Consider the following 15,866-nt stretch of genomic DNA (forward strand, 5'->3'; position numbering starts at 1 on the left):
GGTACTATACTTTCCAAGAACAGCCACGTAAATGGTGAAGTTGACACATGCATTGCTGGAGTAAGTCAGCATTTGTGAGGCTCTGAAAGAAAGTGTGGGAGAGAAGAGGTATTAAGCTTCCTAACCAAACTGAAGGTCTACAGAGCCGAAACCTGGACAGTATCAGTGCCACACCAGAAATCTGAACCACTTCTGCTTGAATCATCTTAGGAAGATCTCAAGATTACCTGGCAAGAAAAGGTACTAGACACGGAGGTCATCTCTGGAGCTCAACTGCCAAGCATTCAAACTCTGCTGCAGAAAGCACCACTCCTGGGCTGGCCATGAAGCACAAAGGCCAAACCCATGATTACCCAAAGGAGTATTTTATGGAATACACACAAGGCAAATACTCACAGCAGTCAGAAGAAGTAGTACAAGAACATTCTCAAGGTTTCTCTGAAAAACTTCAGTATCTATTGAGAGACATGGGAGATGTTGACATGGTGTTCCCACAAAGAAGGCACGGTTCTCCATGAGCAGAGCAGTATCACAGAAGTAGAAAGGAAATGAGCTGTGCAAATCCATCTCTAACCCAAATGTTCTCATGTATCCCTTGTGCCTGACATGTGGCACAGCCCTCCAAACTCATCTTGAGCTGATCACATATAGCCAAACACACTATACCTTGACCCCAACATCATGAGGCCAACGGTGTTCTGAGAATGAGGAATAAGCAACTCATGGGCTAGCCTTGATTTGCAAAAAAAATTTGATCTTTAGAAGAGGCCTCTCTGATGATGAGAGAGATGAGCAGAACCCGAAGAACATTGTACACAGTATCATCAACATTGTGTATTGATCTACTGTGATGGACTAGATTCTTCTCACCAATGCAACGGTGCAGAAGAGTTCCAGGGAACTCATGATAGAAGAGGATCTCCAAATCCAGGAAAAAAAAAAAAAAGAACTGTGGAGTATAGATGCTGAATGAACCATACTATTGCTTTTGTTTTTGGTGATGTTTTTCCTATTTTGAGGTTTTTTGTCATTGCTCTGATTTTTCTGTTATAACATGACTAATGCAGAAATATGTTTAATGCTATTATGTGTGTGTATATGTGTGTGTGTGCGCATATATATATATATATATATATATATATATATATATATATATATATAAAACCTATATCAGATTACCTGCTGTCTAGGGGAGGGGGGGGAGAGGAGGGAGGGAGAAAAATCTGAAATTGGAAAGCTTGTATAAACAAAAGTTGAGAACTATCTTTACATGTAATGGGAAAAAAATAAAATACTTTATTTAAAAAAAAGAGGGGCAGCTAGATGGCGCAGTGGATAGAGCACTGGCCCTGGATTCAGGAGTACCAGAGTTCAAATCTGGCCTCAGACACTTAACACTTACTAGCTGTATGACCCTGGGCAAGTCACTTAACCCCAATTGCCTCACTAAAAAAAAAAAAAAAAAAAGAGAGAGAAGAGACCTCTGAAAAAGTAGGGGCATCATAGAATATAAGTTGGGTTAGATAATCTAAGGTCATTTATGGTTTGAAATTTTTTTTTTTAATTTGATCTATGATTTCAATGACAAAGCTTCCCAGTGAGAACACTCTATTAGAACCACGACTACTCTGAGTTGGTCAGTGTTGCTTAGGGGTACTGAGAAATTAAGTGACTTGTTTTAATCTCATAGATACTATGAATCAGAGGCAAGATTTGAATCCAGATCTTTGTTCACTATTCCATGCTGCTGCTCCCCATGATCCAGTTTTAAGCTAATTCACAGTAATGGCTGTGGCCCTCTGTTCTAGAAAGTAGGACTCAGAAGACCTTTAGTTGATTAACTCAACTATAAAGGAAACATTGAGAATTACTCAGCAGAACAATTATTTGGACAACCTCCTGCTTACTTGCAAGCCAGGTGTGAAAGGAATGATACCAAGACTAAAGAAAAATATAGCCTACTTAATTTAGTTTGGATCAGAAATGAACACATACACACATTGGACTTTTCTTGAGAATCCCCACTGAGGCAACTTGATCAGATTAGGCACCATTTCCTAAAGGAAGGAGAGTCAGACTTAGACAGGCACAGCAGAGGTGACAGAGAAATGCATAGGTATAATCACTGAGAGCCAAAGGATCTCCTTTATCTCCCTGTGTATGTATGTATGTATCTCTCTCTCTCTCTCTCTCTCTCTCTCTCTCTCTCTCTGTATTAAGTGACTTGCCCAGGATCACACAGCTAGTAAATGTCAAGGGTCTGAGGTCGGATTTGAACTCAGGTCCTCCTGAATTCAGGGCCAGTGCTCTATCCACTGCACCACCTAGCTACCCCCTCCTGTATATCTCTTTATATTGCTTACTTATGACTGGTAGTCAGAGAGGTACCCAAGTTTTTTGGGGTTGTAACTCAAGTTGGCCCTGCTGAATGTAATAGCATAAGTTCCAACAGGAGCTATTTGGGTGAGTAGGTTTGCAATCTTGGCAGAGCCATCATGTAAGCTATATCCTGTCATGGATCAGAACAAAAAGGACCCCAGTGCTTGTCATAGATCAGCATGTGATCTTCCTTCATTTTAAAGAAGGCCTCAGAGAATAGTTAATATTAAGTGCTACAGAGATAAAGAAGATGAACACTAAGAAGAGGCCCTTGGATTTAGCAAAAGGGAAGTCATTGATAATTAGGGCAGGTTCACTATATAACTATTAAGTAGCTGTTAGTTATCTTTAGCACCAAAACCTCCACTTTCTTGATCATCTTTATGAACTCCAGGTACCATTTACCTCTACCTCCCTCAGAGGTCTAGGTCTTTGTACTTCACCCTCCCATTGTCAAGAGCCTCTCCATAAATTAAAATTTAAACAAATAAAATTTTTTAGAAGGGATCCTTTAAACTCCTTTACATTAAGGCATATTCATGACGTTTTTAAGTGTTATTCCTGAGGCTAGTGCCATTTTTTTAAATTTTTTTTTTTTTTTAGTGAGGCAATTGGGATTAAGTGACTTGCCCAGGGTCACACAGCTAGTACGTGATAAGTGTCTGAGGCCGGATTTGAACTCAGGTACTCCTGACTCCAGGGCTGGTGCTCTATCCACTGCACCACCTAGCTGCCCCACTAGTGCCATTTTTAACAGGAAGAGAAAAGCTAAGTCACAAGAATCAATTTATGGAATTTAGACAGAGTGGGTGGGGAATAACTTTTTTTGGGGGAAAGAGGAATTCCCCCCCAACATCTTGGAAATAAAAATGCCATGTATATGTAGAGGTAACCACTTAACTTTCTTTTTTTGTTTGTTTAGAATTTTATTTTCCAAAATATATGTAAAAACAAATGTTGACATCAATTTTCTAAAATTTTGTGTTCCAACTTCTCTTCCTCCCTTCCTTCCCAGCCTACACCCCTAAGAACTCAAGCAATTCAATATCAGTTGTACATGAGTAGGCATGGAAAACATCCCCACATTAGCTAGGCTGTGAGAGAAAACAGTTAAACAAAGCTTCAGATTAAGGAATTGTCAAAGAAAAAAAATTCTTAAAATGTCTTTTACTCTGTTTTCAGATACCATCAGTTCTTTCTCTATAGATAGGTTGCAATTCTGGAAGGTCCTTCAGGGTTATATTGGATCATTGCCTTGCTGAAAATAACCACATGCTTTGCGGCAGATGATCTTACACTATTGCTATTATTTTGTATACAGTACATTTCACTCTGCTTCAGTTCATGTAGGTTTTTCCAGGCTTTTCTGATAGCATCCTGTTCATCATAATGTTTATATAGTACTTTAAACCTGACAAAGAATTTTCTTCACAATAGCCCAGCAAAGTATGTACCATACATTGTCATTATAATCAATCATCATAACTATTTCCCTCCATCCTATTCCCTTCCCATGATATTTACTCTCTTCTTTTATCCTATTCTGCCTTAACAGTGTTTTGCTTGACTGCCCCCTCCCCCGCTCTGCCCTCCCTTCTTTCACCCTTCCCTCCTTATCCTCTTCCCCTCCTACTTTCCTATAGGGTTAAATAGATTACTCCTCCCAATTGGGTGTGAATGTTATTTCCTCTTTGAGCCTACTCTGAGATTAAGGTCTTTGAGCTAATTCTATATTCTAAATTTTTCTTCTACCTCCCTCTTCAACCCTTCCTACAGAATCAAGCAATTCAATATGTCATACTTGTGCAGTTATGCAGAACATCTTCACCTTCCTTGAAAGTGTTTTGTTTTTTACTGCTCTCTTCTCTAATCTGCCCTTCCCTCTTTCCCTTCTTCTCCCCCCCCCATTTATCTCCCTCCCTCCCACTTTCCTTCAGGGAAAAAAATATGTTATTATACCCACTTGAATATATATGTTATTCTCTCTTTGAGCCATTTCTGAGGATAGTAAGGTTCACTCACTCTCCCACTCCTTCCCCCTACCACTTAATTTATAAAAGATCCATTTTAGTAAGGAAGTCAAAGCCAGGTTGTAGCAGATCAAGGAAAGGGAAGCAAGAGGCATAGCTTATATGTTTGATGTCTGATCACGAAAGAACCAAGAGAGAACCGACGTTTACTTGAGAAGTTGTGGAGTCAAAGGTTTTTTTTAGTTTTAAAATTTCTTTGAGGAAGGGAAGAAACATTGAAGAAAAGCTACTGTCTTAACTCTCCTCACTTTCCTAGCAAAAGTCCCAGAATAAATTGCCTCCACTTTAATACTCTGCAAACTGGTTTCGAACCTTATTATTTAACTGAAATTGCTCTCTAAAGGTACCAACTTTTACTTGGATAGTTTCCCCTCTCCCCTGCCTCACGCCCACCAATCTTCTTTCTTCCTGACTCTGGTATGTTTGCTATTGTTGACCTCCCTTCTGGATAGTCTTGCCTCTCAGGATTTATGCCATTAGTCTCTTGGTTCTCCTCTTATTTGTCTGCTTCTTGATCTCTTTTGCTGGAACATTTATGTCCTGGCCCCAGTTGTGGGTATATTCTCTGATTCCCCTGGGCCTTTTCTCTATACCATATTGGCAAGAGCTTTTACGGGGTCAGTTAGAATATATGGAAATGGATCCCAGATCCAGTCCAGCCCGAGTCCCAGATCATCACCCACTTGTTGGACATTTCCCACTTAATCTGTAGCCACCTTAAATTTAACATGACTCAAGTGGTATTTCTTCTTTCCCTTCAAACCTGCCTTTCAACTCTCCCACTTCTGATGGGGGGGGGGGAACTACCATACTGTTCATCAGCCAGGTTCACACCGAGTCAAATTTAACTCTTCATTCCTCCTATTTAGTGAGTCACCAGATTTTTTACTCTACCATCACCAATGTCCCTTTTGCATATGCCACCACAACTTGAACAGCCATCTCTCTAGTGTGGGCCTTTATTACCTCCTCTTTTCTAGCTTATTGCAACAGCTACTCTCCAATTTGTTTCCTTGCCTCTAGTCTCTCCCTTCTGTTATTAAACTTCCCCATGGGGGCAGCTAGATGGCACAGTGGTTAAAGCACCAGCCCTGGATTCAGGAGTACCAGAGTTCAAATCCAGCCTCAGACACTTAACACTTACTAGCTGTGTGACCCTGGGCAAGTCACTTAACCCCATTGCCCCACAAAAAACCAAAACAAAACAAACAAAAAAAACCCTTCCCCATATCTGTCAACTGATACCCCTAAAAGACAAGCCTCACTGCATCACTGCCAGCTCCAAAAGTTCCAGGGGCTCCACATTGTTGCTGGCTTATTGTACAAAGTTTTCTTGCACAGTCTCTCCATAAAGAAAACTATTACTTGTCCTCTGTATGTGAGGATGCATCTCCCAGCTGCACCTGCCAGCTATCCCCCTTGCTAGAGAGGTGCTCCTTCCTTTTTGCTACCTTATAAAATCTCTAGTTTCCTTCAGGGAATGTCGTGTGTGTGTGTGTGTGTGTGTGTGTGTGTGTGTGTGTGTGTGTGTGTGTGTGTGTTTTCTTATTCGGTCATCACAATAGACCCAGGAGGTAGGTGCTATAATTAATATTATTCACATTTTATAGATGAGAAAATTGAGACAGAAGTTAAGTAACTTGCCCTGCGTCATGTAGCTATTAAATGTCTAAGGAAAATTTTGCATTCAGGCCTTCTTGACTCTAAGTGCAGCATTCTGTCCATTAAGTGGAAAGGTGCAGGACTTAGGGTACAGGCTTGATGGATCAAGCACTTACTGCTGTGGAAGAGACCCTGGGCCTCTAGAAGACTAGGCTTCTTATTAGAAGAACTTCACGACCCTGGTACTGAGTGTTAAAGGTCAGTAGTGTCAGAGGCCTTGGTATTAGTTCAACCCATGAAAATAGCTAGGGCTGGAAAGAACCATCTTCTGCCTAAACCAAGCCTATATTACTGGGGGTCTCTGCTACTGAGGCTCATATTTGTCCTTATATTTTTAGCACCTACTCATTTACTCTTTTTTTGTTCAGTTGAAAAAATCTCACAGCCTTCTGAAGGTTAATATTACTGAAGAAATTCTGAGCAGGCAGTCAAAAAGCTCTTTAGGGGAAAGAGTGTGGTACAAGTCTCTAAACAAGTAGAGATGTTTCTTTTGAACCAATTTATGGTCTTATCACATCCTGGATGCATTGTCCCCATTAACAAAAGCTAGCTCTTTATGGTTCACAAAGCCCTCTATATGTTATTTTATCCTCATGACAATCCTAGAAGGGAAGTGTTATTACCCCTCCTTCCCCCCACCCCCTCCATTTTACAGTTGGGGAATTGAAGGCTAAGAGAGGTTATAAGTTGCCCAGGGTCCATAAAGCCAAAGCTCATTGGAATCAGGATTTGAACCCTGGTCATTCCAAGTTCAGCACTTTATCACCACACCACCTAGCTTCCCCTGTTGGAAGTGCAAACGATTTTAGTTTTGACAAATTTTGCTTTCCTGACGACAGGTACCTGGTTCCTAGATTTTGCTTTTGGGTATTTGGTTAGATTTCTTTGGCTACTCCCATCTTACAGGCAGAGAGGCAATTAACGTCAGGTCAAGTAACTTGGATCAAGGCTGGATAGCAAGAAGAGAATAGATTGGAAAAGGCTTCCTGGAAGAAAGAGGTAGCAACTGATGTGATGCAGAAGGAAGATAAAGCTTTCAGCAGACCCAGGTAAGGAGGCATCATGCTCCAGGCACAGGGGCAGGGAGGGAGAACAGGACATGATTTAATAGTCCAGGATTCCTGGAATACGTGAAGGTGAATAATAGCATGAAGTGCATGAATGGAGAGATTGGAATGTGTGTGTACAGGGTAGGGTAAGGGCAAGGCTCAGTGCCAACTTGCATTTTTATCTTATAGGCAGTTACTGAAGGTTTTCAATTAGGGAATGACATGGTCAGACCTGTAGATTAGGAAGGCATAATTTGATACCTGTGTGAAGGAGATTAATTATGGGCTGTTATAGTCAAGCTATCAAATGATGAGGACCGGCACTAGAGCTGCAACATTGAGTAGAGAAGACTATTGTAGGGGCAACATTTATTCAGTTAACATTTATCAGAATTGTCAGTAGCCTCCTTGAATAAAGAGGAAAGGGAAAGATGACTTGGGTTTCAAGCCTGAGAGACTGGAAAGAGGGCTCTTGGACATATTGAAATTGAGGGCCTGTGGGAAACACAGGTGGATTCGGTTCAGCACATTTTTGGAGATGGAACTAATGCTCAGGGAAGGGATTTGAGAATTATCTGCCTCAGGTGATAATTGAAGCCACGGAAGCTGATAGGTACAGGAAGGGAATAAAAAGAAGGCAAACCTAGAATTGAGGTTGGGGAGCAAGAGTAAGGTGACCCAGTGGCAGCTAGATGGCGCAGTGCATAGAGCACTGGCCCTGGAGTCAGGAGGACCCAAGTTCAAATTCGACCTCAGACACTTGACATTAACCAGCTGTGTAACCCTGGGCAAGTCACTTAACCCCAATTGCCTTACCCACAGCCCCCCCCCCCCCAAAGAGTAAGGTGACCCAGAAAAAGAATGATCATATAGTTGAGAGAACCAGGAGATACTAGGATCATAGAAGCTAAGAGAAGAAAGAATATCAATAAAAACAAGGGTGGTTAACATTTAAATACTATATCAAGAACAGAGGCTTCTCTTGCCTTCAATTACCCACCTCATCTAGAAGGTGGGTGGCAGGGGTCAGACTACATTTTTAGCATTTGTTTCAGCATGAAAAGCAAGATCCTCTGGAGATGGGGTTTAGAGTTTAGAGTATTCCTTCTAGAATAGCAGTTAAAGGAAGGAGAGAGAGAAATAGGATGTGTGGGTGGCAAGAATTTTTTTTTTTAGGAGCTAGGGAAGACTGAGCATATTTACATGTAAAGAAAGAACTGTGAGTACATTCCACTGAGGATACATTCCAGATGTAAGGGACCACTTGTGCAAAGACTCAGAGATGAAATGGCAAGAAACGAGCAGAATCAATAAGGAATCTGATTACTTGTTTCTTCAATAGTAACAAGAGACAGACGTCTAAAAGCTGCTGTTATTTCACAGAAGATCATATTTTAAAATCTTCCCCGTGAGAATTTGTTAGTGAAGAGGCAGTGGATAGAGCACTGGACCTGGAGTCAAGAAAATCCTGCCTCTGACACTTATTATCTGTGACTGAGAGTCACTCTAGTTTTTGAGGTTATGCTTAGCAGCCTCAGTTTCCTCGTCTGTAAAACGGGGATGATGATAATAACCTTAGCTCTTAGGGGTGTTGTGAGGATCAAGTGAGAGGATATTCCCCAAAGCATTATTATAGTATTATTTATACCAGTAAGACATATATAATTTAATTTAAAAAACATTAGATTGCATGCATAAGGATTAAGTCATACCTGGAATTGTGTTTATTATATGGGTATATTTCCTCTTGCTACTATCTGACATCACAAACCTGGGCTTTAACCTAAGGCAGAGACTCCCTGGCTTTTTGGACAATTCCCCTCCTGAGGACCAGAGTGGGTTCCCCAAAGAGCCACTAGAGGGAGAATTAGGACAAGGAGAACAGGAGCACACACAGCAGGTTGGTTAGTCTACAACCCTGTTCTCCTGGTGTAGCTACTTTATACGTGCCTCTACTTGAATGAAGGAAGAACATTTTTTAAGTACTTTAGTGCGGTGCTAAGTGCTAGAACACAAACACAAAAACAGGGCCTTAGAGGGACCAGTCGGAACCCCGAGAACTTACAAAAAGCAGATTGAGCAGATCAGACCAGGACTGCGGAACATTCAGAAGGCAGGAAGCACTCATGGATTCGAGGCTCAGACCCCGAACTGCCAGCTCACTCCAACATAGAAGCAGGATTGAGTGGGCTCCTGTTCAGCCCTTATACTCTATTGCTAATTGCTTTGCCCTGGAGAGGCAGATACTTTATAGATCAATTGCCAACAGCTGCACTAAGGAACCCACTAACCCCTGAATCTGGAGGGGCCACTTGGTTTTCCCATTGCCCCTAATTGCTTTTTTTTCCTGGTTGTCAAAGGCTTATCTATAGGAGCCTCCCACCAGAAAAGCCATTCCCTAAACACATGCATGAAAGTCAACTATGTGACCACATAAGAGTGAGTGACTTCTGACTCATTCAGAATCTCAACTGATCTTGACTTTCATCTTCTTCTCCATCCCTGTGGACTCATGTACCTTGGAGGCTGTTAAATTCACTCCTCCTGGATAACAAACTGGCCCTGCCATGACGGAGGCAGCCAGTGATCTCAGTGGTGCCCATTTTTGTTCTTGTCACTACTTAGGACATTTTTTGTGGGGAGGGGGCTAAACAAATCCTTAACTGTGATTAATGCCTTTATCACCTCTATGAGTGCTGCAGCTGGTTTAGCTCAGTTTGTTTTCCATCAAAAAGAGATAGGTTGCCCCTTATCTTTTTTTTTTTTAAGTGAGGCAATTGGGGTTAAGTGACTTGTCCAGGGTCACACAGCTAGTAAGTGTTAAGTGTCTGAGGCCGGATTTGAACTCAGGTACTCCTGACTCCAGGGCCGGTGCTCTATCCACTGTACCACCTAGCTGCCCGCCCCTTATCTTTTGATTCAATACCACCATAACACAATAATAATCATGATGATTATTTTGAGGACACAAAACCCTGCAATTATTTTTTGGAGGCTTTTAATATCCTTCTGTGGCAGGAAAGAAATAGTTACCACCTTGGTCAGAATATAAAACGTGCCCTAAAATGGGAGTTCTTTGTTCAGAAAAAAACAAATAACCTATAGATTTTACTGGAGAATATTTGCACAAAATTTTGTATTAAATGTTTACTATGAATTTTTTGTACTTTTCAGTTCAGATATCTATTAAACATCATTTTTTCTTGCTTCATCTCTATCACTCTTATTTTAATTTTCTGCTCCTGATTATAAATCACTTTTAATTTTTGTATAAGACAGATTTTGTTGGGGGAAAAAGCGGTACTAATATTTGGCTTGGAAGCATTGAATAAGGATTAGAAGGCCATACTTGGATTCAGGAGGACCTGGGTCTAGTTCCTGCCTCTGACATGTATTAGCCATGGGCAAGTCAACTGAGCCTCTCAGTGCTCCAGTCAACACTCTAGGACTACAGGTTATAGATGAATTTGTTAACATCATTGGTAGAAGGAATTTCCCTGGTGGGAGTTCCCCACAACAAAGAGATCACAGGTTTGTATTTTTCTTTCTTTCTTTCTTTCTTTTTTTTGGATGAGGCAGTTGGGATTAAGTAACTTGCCCAGAGTCACACAGCTAAGTAAGTGTCAAGTGTCTGAGGCTGGATTTGAACTCAGGTACTCCTGACTCCAAGGTCGGTGCTCTATCCACTGCGCCATCTAGCTGCCCCAGGTTTGTATTTTTTTATGGTACTTTTGTTCCACATTTCTCTCCCAAATATTTTTCTTCTTTTTCCTCTTGGAGAAAAAAAGGCACTTTAATATTTCTTTTAGAGCAAATCCCAGCTTTTCCAAAGTCCTGCTTCTCCTTAGGAACCTAAGCTCTTAAATCAATAGAAATGGCTCAATCATTCATTGTTTAGCCCCAGTATTTGCTTTTTTCCCCTCTTTTCAATTTTTCTGCTTTAGCAAAACTCCATTTATGCAAATAGTTGAGGAATATAATGTTTTTTGATTAATCAAATATATGTATTAAGGGATTATTAACCTACGCACCTTTCATGTGTTAACATTTTTCAAAGAATTAGAATCAGTAAAAATACATGGCGATAAAATAACCTGTTCACAATTTGATGATTCAAGAAGTGCTAGATAGCAACGTAGATATAGATAGATAACAAGAAAGGACCATAGGAGACTTCAAGTTTAACCCTCTCATTTTACAGATGAAGAAGCTGAGGCACAGAGAGAATTAAAAAACACACCCAGTGATTTGCCCAGGATCACATAATTTGTCAGTGTCCAAAGTGAGATTTAAACCAAGGTCTTGCTGACTCCAAGTCTCGTATGCCCCATGGCACTACTTGAAGGGTCTTAAGCTAATCATTATGGAGATCAATTATCGTTGTGCTATAGCTAGCAAGAAATGTTTGTCAGTTCAATGGAGATTTCTGGATGAGAGAATTCTGGTTCAATTGTTTTTGTTTGTTGGTTTGGTTTTCAAATGTGTTCTTGTGCTCTGCTCATGGTACAACCCCCTCTTTCTTCCCTGGTTCAACCCATCGCTCCACTGTAGCATTAATTTAATTTAGCTGTTTCATGACTAGCTTACACTTGGCTTAAACTGAGCTTGGCAGGTTGGGTAGCAGCCAGTTAATATCAGATACTGATGCCCATGTTTCAGGGTGAAACAAGTGAATCAAGGCACACCTAATAATCCAGGTGAGGAAAGGATGCGATGGCTTTTTTGCCCCATGCAAAGTTTCTGAAAAGCATCTGATCTCTCACAACATTCAGGGTACTTCAGATGGAATAGTGTGCTGTGTAAGAACATCAGCTCATTCCTTTGTGAGTCGATATATTTGCTATAGGGAAATTCTGTGAATTGTAGTGTTTGCTTTTAAGTTAACTGTAGGCCTATGTCATAAGCCACTTAAAGCAATAACTGAGGGCGCAGTGGATAAAGCACTGGCCCTGGATTCAGGAGGACCTGAGTTCAAATGTGAACTCAGATACTTGACACTTTACTAGCTGTGTGACCCTGGGAAAGTCACTTAACCCTCATGGCCTTGGTTGGGGGGGGGTGCAATAACGATGACTAAGAACATATTGGAGATTAGTTCTTCAGCCTTCAGGAAGTCTTCACCACCTTTTTTCAACACATTTTTTGTTTTGTTTTGGTGAGACAATTGGGGTTAAGTGATTTGCCCAGGGTCACACAGCTAGTAAATGTCAAGGGTCTGAGGCCGAATTTGAACTCAGGTCCTCCTGAATCCAGGGCCAGTGCTCTATCCACTTCGCCACCTAGCTGCCATTTTTATAGCTTTCATTTGGTGTTTCCCAAGGTGCAGCTTAATGTGTTTATAATGGTATTTTAATTCTAGTGATATTCATCTATCATAGAGCTTAACACAGTGCTAGGCACATAATAGACATCAATAAATGCTCATAGAGGCCTACCATGGAGTCTGGTACATAGGAAGTACTCAGCCAGTATTACTGTTTATTTCTTCCTGTATATTAAGCATCATTGGTTTCCTTTAAGGATTGAGATTGCTTTGCCATTTGGGGAATATATATTAAGTATTGATGGTAATTCATTGTTTATGTTACCTTTAAGCAGAATGTAGTTTACACATTTCTCTTTTAAAATCAAATCTATTTTTTAGTTTTGTCTTGTCTGAGATCACGATCACTACCCATAATTTTTGTTTATACTTATCTGAAGCAAAATAGATTTTTATTTTACCTATTTGAATTTTTCTGTTTCAAGTAGGTTTCTTATTTGAAAAAAAATATTGGGACAGCTAGGTGGTAAAGTGGATAGAGAACCGGCCCTGGATTCAGGCGAACCTGAGTTCAAATCTGGCTTCAGACACTTGACACTTACTAGATGTGTGACCCTGGGCAAGTCACTTAACCCTCATTGCCCCACAAAAAATACAAAAACAAAACCATATTGGATTCTCCTTTCTAATTCATTTTGCTACTTTCCTCAGATTTTGTGGGTAAGTTTATACCATTCATTTTTTATTGTTAAGTGTTAATTCCTTTCATCTTATCCTTTTATACTCCCCCCACCCCCCCCATTTCCCCAGTACTCCTCTTTACAATGAAGAATAGGGTATTGAGAAAGTGGAGTGTGTCTAACACTAATAATCTATATTTTATGTAATCTGCTTTAATTTCACTACTCCTCTTTGTTTCCCCATCCTAGTCTCTAATCACAGGTTCTAAATATTTCTTTTATTACCCACTGTGATCCCCATTATTACCTGTTTTGGAGTAATTTCTTTCTGAATCTATTCTCCTTTTTAATCCCCTTCTTTCTCTCTGTCCCCATCTGATATTTTGTTGACTTGAATGTATTTCTATACCAAGATCTTTTGTGTATATATGTATATGTAAGTATTCAATGTTCTTTTGTCCAATTCACATGAATGATGTTCATGTATACCTCACTTTCCCAGCCCTTCTTCTATTTTTGTATAGCTTTTTACATCCTGATCATATGAAATAAGTTCTACTACTTTCCTCCATCTTTATTTCCTTGTATAATTCCTTTTTCCTTCCCTTTTCTTTTTTTCTCCTAAAGTGATCAAAATATGATGAAACTCCAATTTATTCTCTCTTATTCCCTTTATGACTCTTAAAGACATTAGGATTCAAGGGGGACATTTCTTTTTTCCCTTAAGAATATTAACACTTCATCATCATAGAGTCTCTTTTACTTCTCTAAATCTGTTTGCTTTTCTATATTTCTTTTGACTCCTCTATTTGCATTTTATAGTATGTACTCAGCTTTGGTCTTTTCAACAGTAATATTGGAAGTCCTCTTTCATTAAAGGTATGCACAGCCCTGCCTCACTGAAATCCAATTCATGGCAAGTTATGACATCACCTCCCCTATGTCATGGTCCTCCTCAAGAATGACAGACAAACAACAACCAACATTCTATAAATAATAGCTGTTCTACTTGGGACCCAATTGGCAAGCTCCAGTTGGGCAATGCAGCGCCTCCCTTCCTCCCTCTCTCTATCCTTCCCTTCCCCTCCCCTCCCCTTTCCCTCTCCCTTCCTCCTTTCCTTTTTGTTTCTCCTACTTTCCTTTTCATTTCTTCTCTTCCTCCTCCTCCTCCTCTTTTTTCTTCTCTCTGTCCCCTTCCTCTGTCCATATATGGAATGATACCCTTACCTGGGGTGCTCTGCCCAAAGGAATAGAAGTTTTGATTGCTGAAACCTCACAAGATGTCTTGGGGTTTACAGGTTAGCTTTCTTTTTAAAGGACCATGCCTTAAACCCAAATCACTCTGGCTCTCATTGATTGGCCAATAATAGGTGCCTGCCCAAGCCTTATTTGGCCATTGTTTGCCTCTTGATGGCTCAGAGTGAGTATAAATAGCAATTGTTTCTCTTTTGGCCAGAAACATTGAGGATCTTCTACCCCCAGATTTATTGATTTATTCATTCATTTGTTCATCTATTTACATCTATACACATATGGATATATTTATCTGTCCATTCATTAATTCATTTATTTGTCTTTGACTAGGTAAAATAGGCCATTTATTACCTAGCCTTAATCACTGAATAGGTGTTGCCTCAGTCAAACAGACTTGGAAAAGACCTTAGCTTAAAAAGGCCAAGGTCTCCCACTGCAGTGGGGACTATCTCCAGTTGTACTGATTATATCTTGCCACTGGACCCAGATGGCTCTGGAGGAGAGAGTGAGGCTGGTGACTTTGCACAGCCCTGCCTCACTTAAATCCAGTTCACTGCAAGTCATGACATCACTTCCCCCATGTCATGATCCTCTTTGAGAACAAAGGACAAACAACAACAACAACAACATTTTCTTTGTGTAACGTTATACTCAACTTTTTTGGTCAAATTATTCTTGGTTGTGTAGTAGCAGCATGGAAGGCCTGGGTCCAGTTAGGGATGCTTTGGCCCTGAGGGGGACACTATGACCATGGAGAAATACAGTTGATCAGCTTGCTGGGGTCAGTTAGAGATAACTCTTGGGGCAGCTAGGTGGTGCAGTGGATAGAGCACGGGCCCTGGAGTCAGGAGTACCTGAGTTCAAATCCAGCCTTAGACACTTAACACTTACTAGCTGTGTGACCCTGGGCAAGTCACTTAACCCCAATTGCCTCACCAAAAGAAAATTAAAAAGATTACCCTTTCCTAGGAGAAGCAAAGTAGTTGATTAATCAGGTAGTGGTTGGTCAAACAGATAATAAAGCAGCCACCCAGAAAGCTGGGCTCCTTGAATTTACATGAGCTTAGTTGGGAGCCAGTCATGTTTGCTATGTGATTAGGACCAGGTAGTGACAATAATCTCAAGTTAGAAATGTGGAATTTTTATGACTCATATATCCAAATAGCTAATATCACCATTTTCCAGGCTGTCATAACTTTTCAGTCTTAAGTCTCTCCCCCCACCCCCTTCTTGCCTCTATAAAATTGTGATCTTCCCCTTTGTTAGGGGAGTTGAAATCCAGGTTTCTTCTCCCAGCCATTCCTCTATGGCTGTCTGATTAAGGAACATGCCATAAACCTGTACCTCCCTGGGAGTTGAAGCCTAGGCTTCTTCTCTCAGCCATGACTCTGTGTGCCAAATAACAAAAATTTTTACTTAAATTTTGATTGGATTGTCTGGGCAAGTAATTATTATTTTTTTTTTGTGAGGCAATTGGGGTTAAGTGACTTGCCTAGGGAGACACAGCTAGCAAGTGTAAAGTGTCTGAGGTTGAATTTGAACTCAGGTC

Source organism: Dromiciops gliroides, chromosome 1 (genome assembly GCF_019393635.1).
Source record: "Dromiciops gliroides isolate mDroGli1 chromosome 1, mDroGli1.pri, whole genome shotgun sequence".
NCBI classification, from domain to species: Eukaryota; Metazoa; Chordata; class Mammalia; order Microbiotheria; family Microbiotheriidae; genus Dromiciops; species Dromiciops gliroides.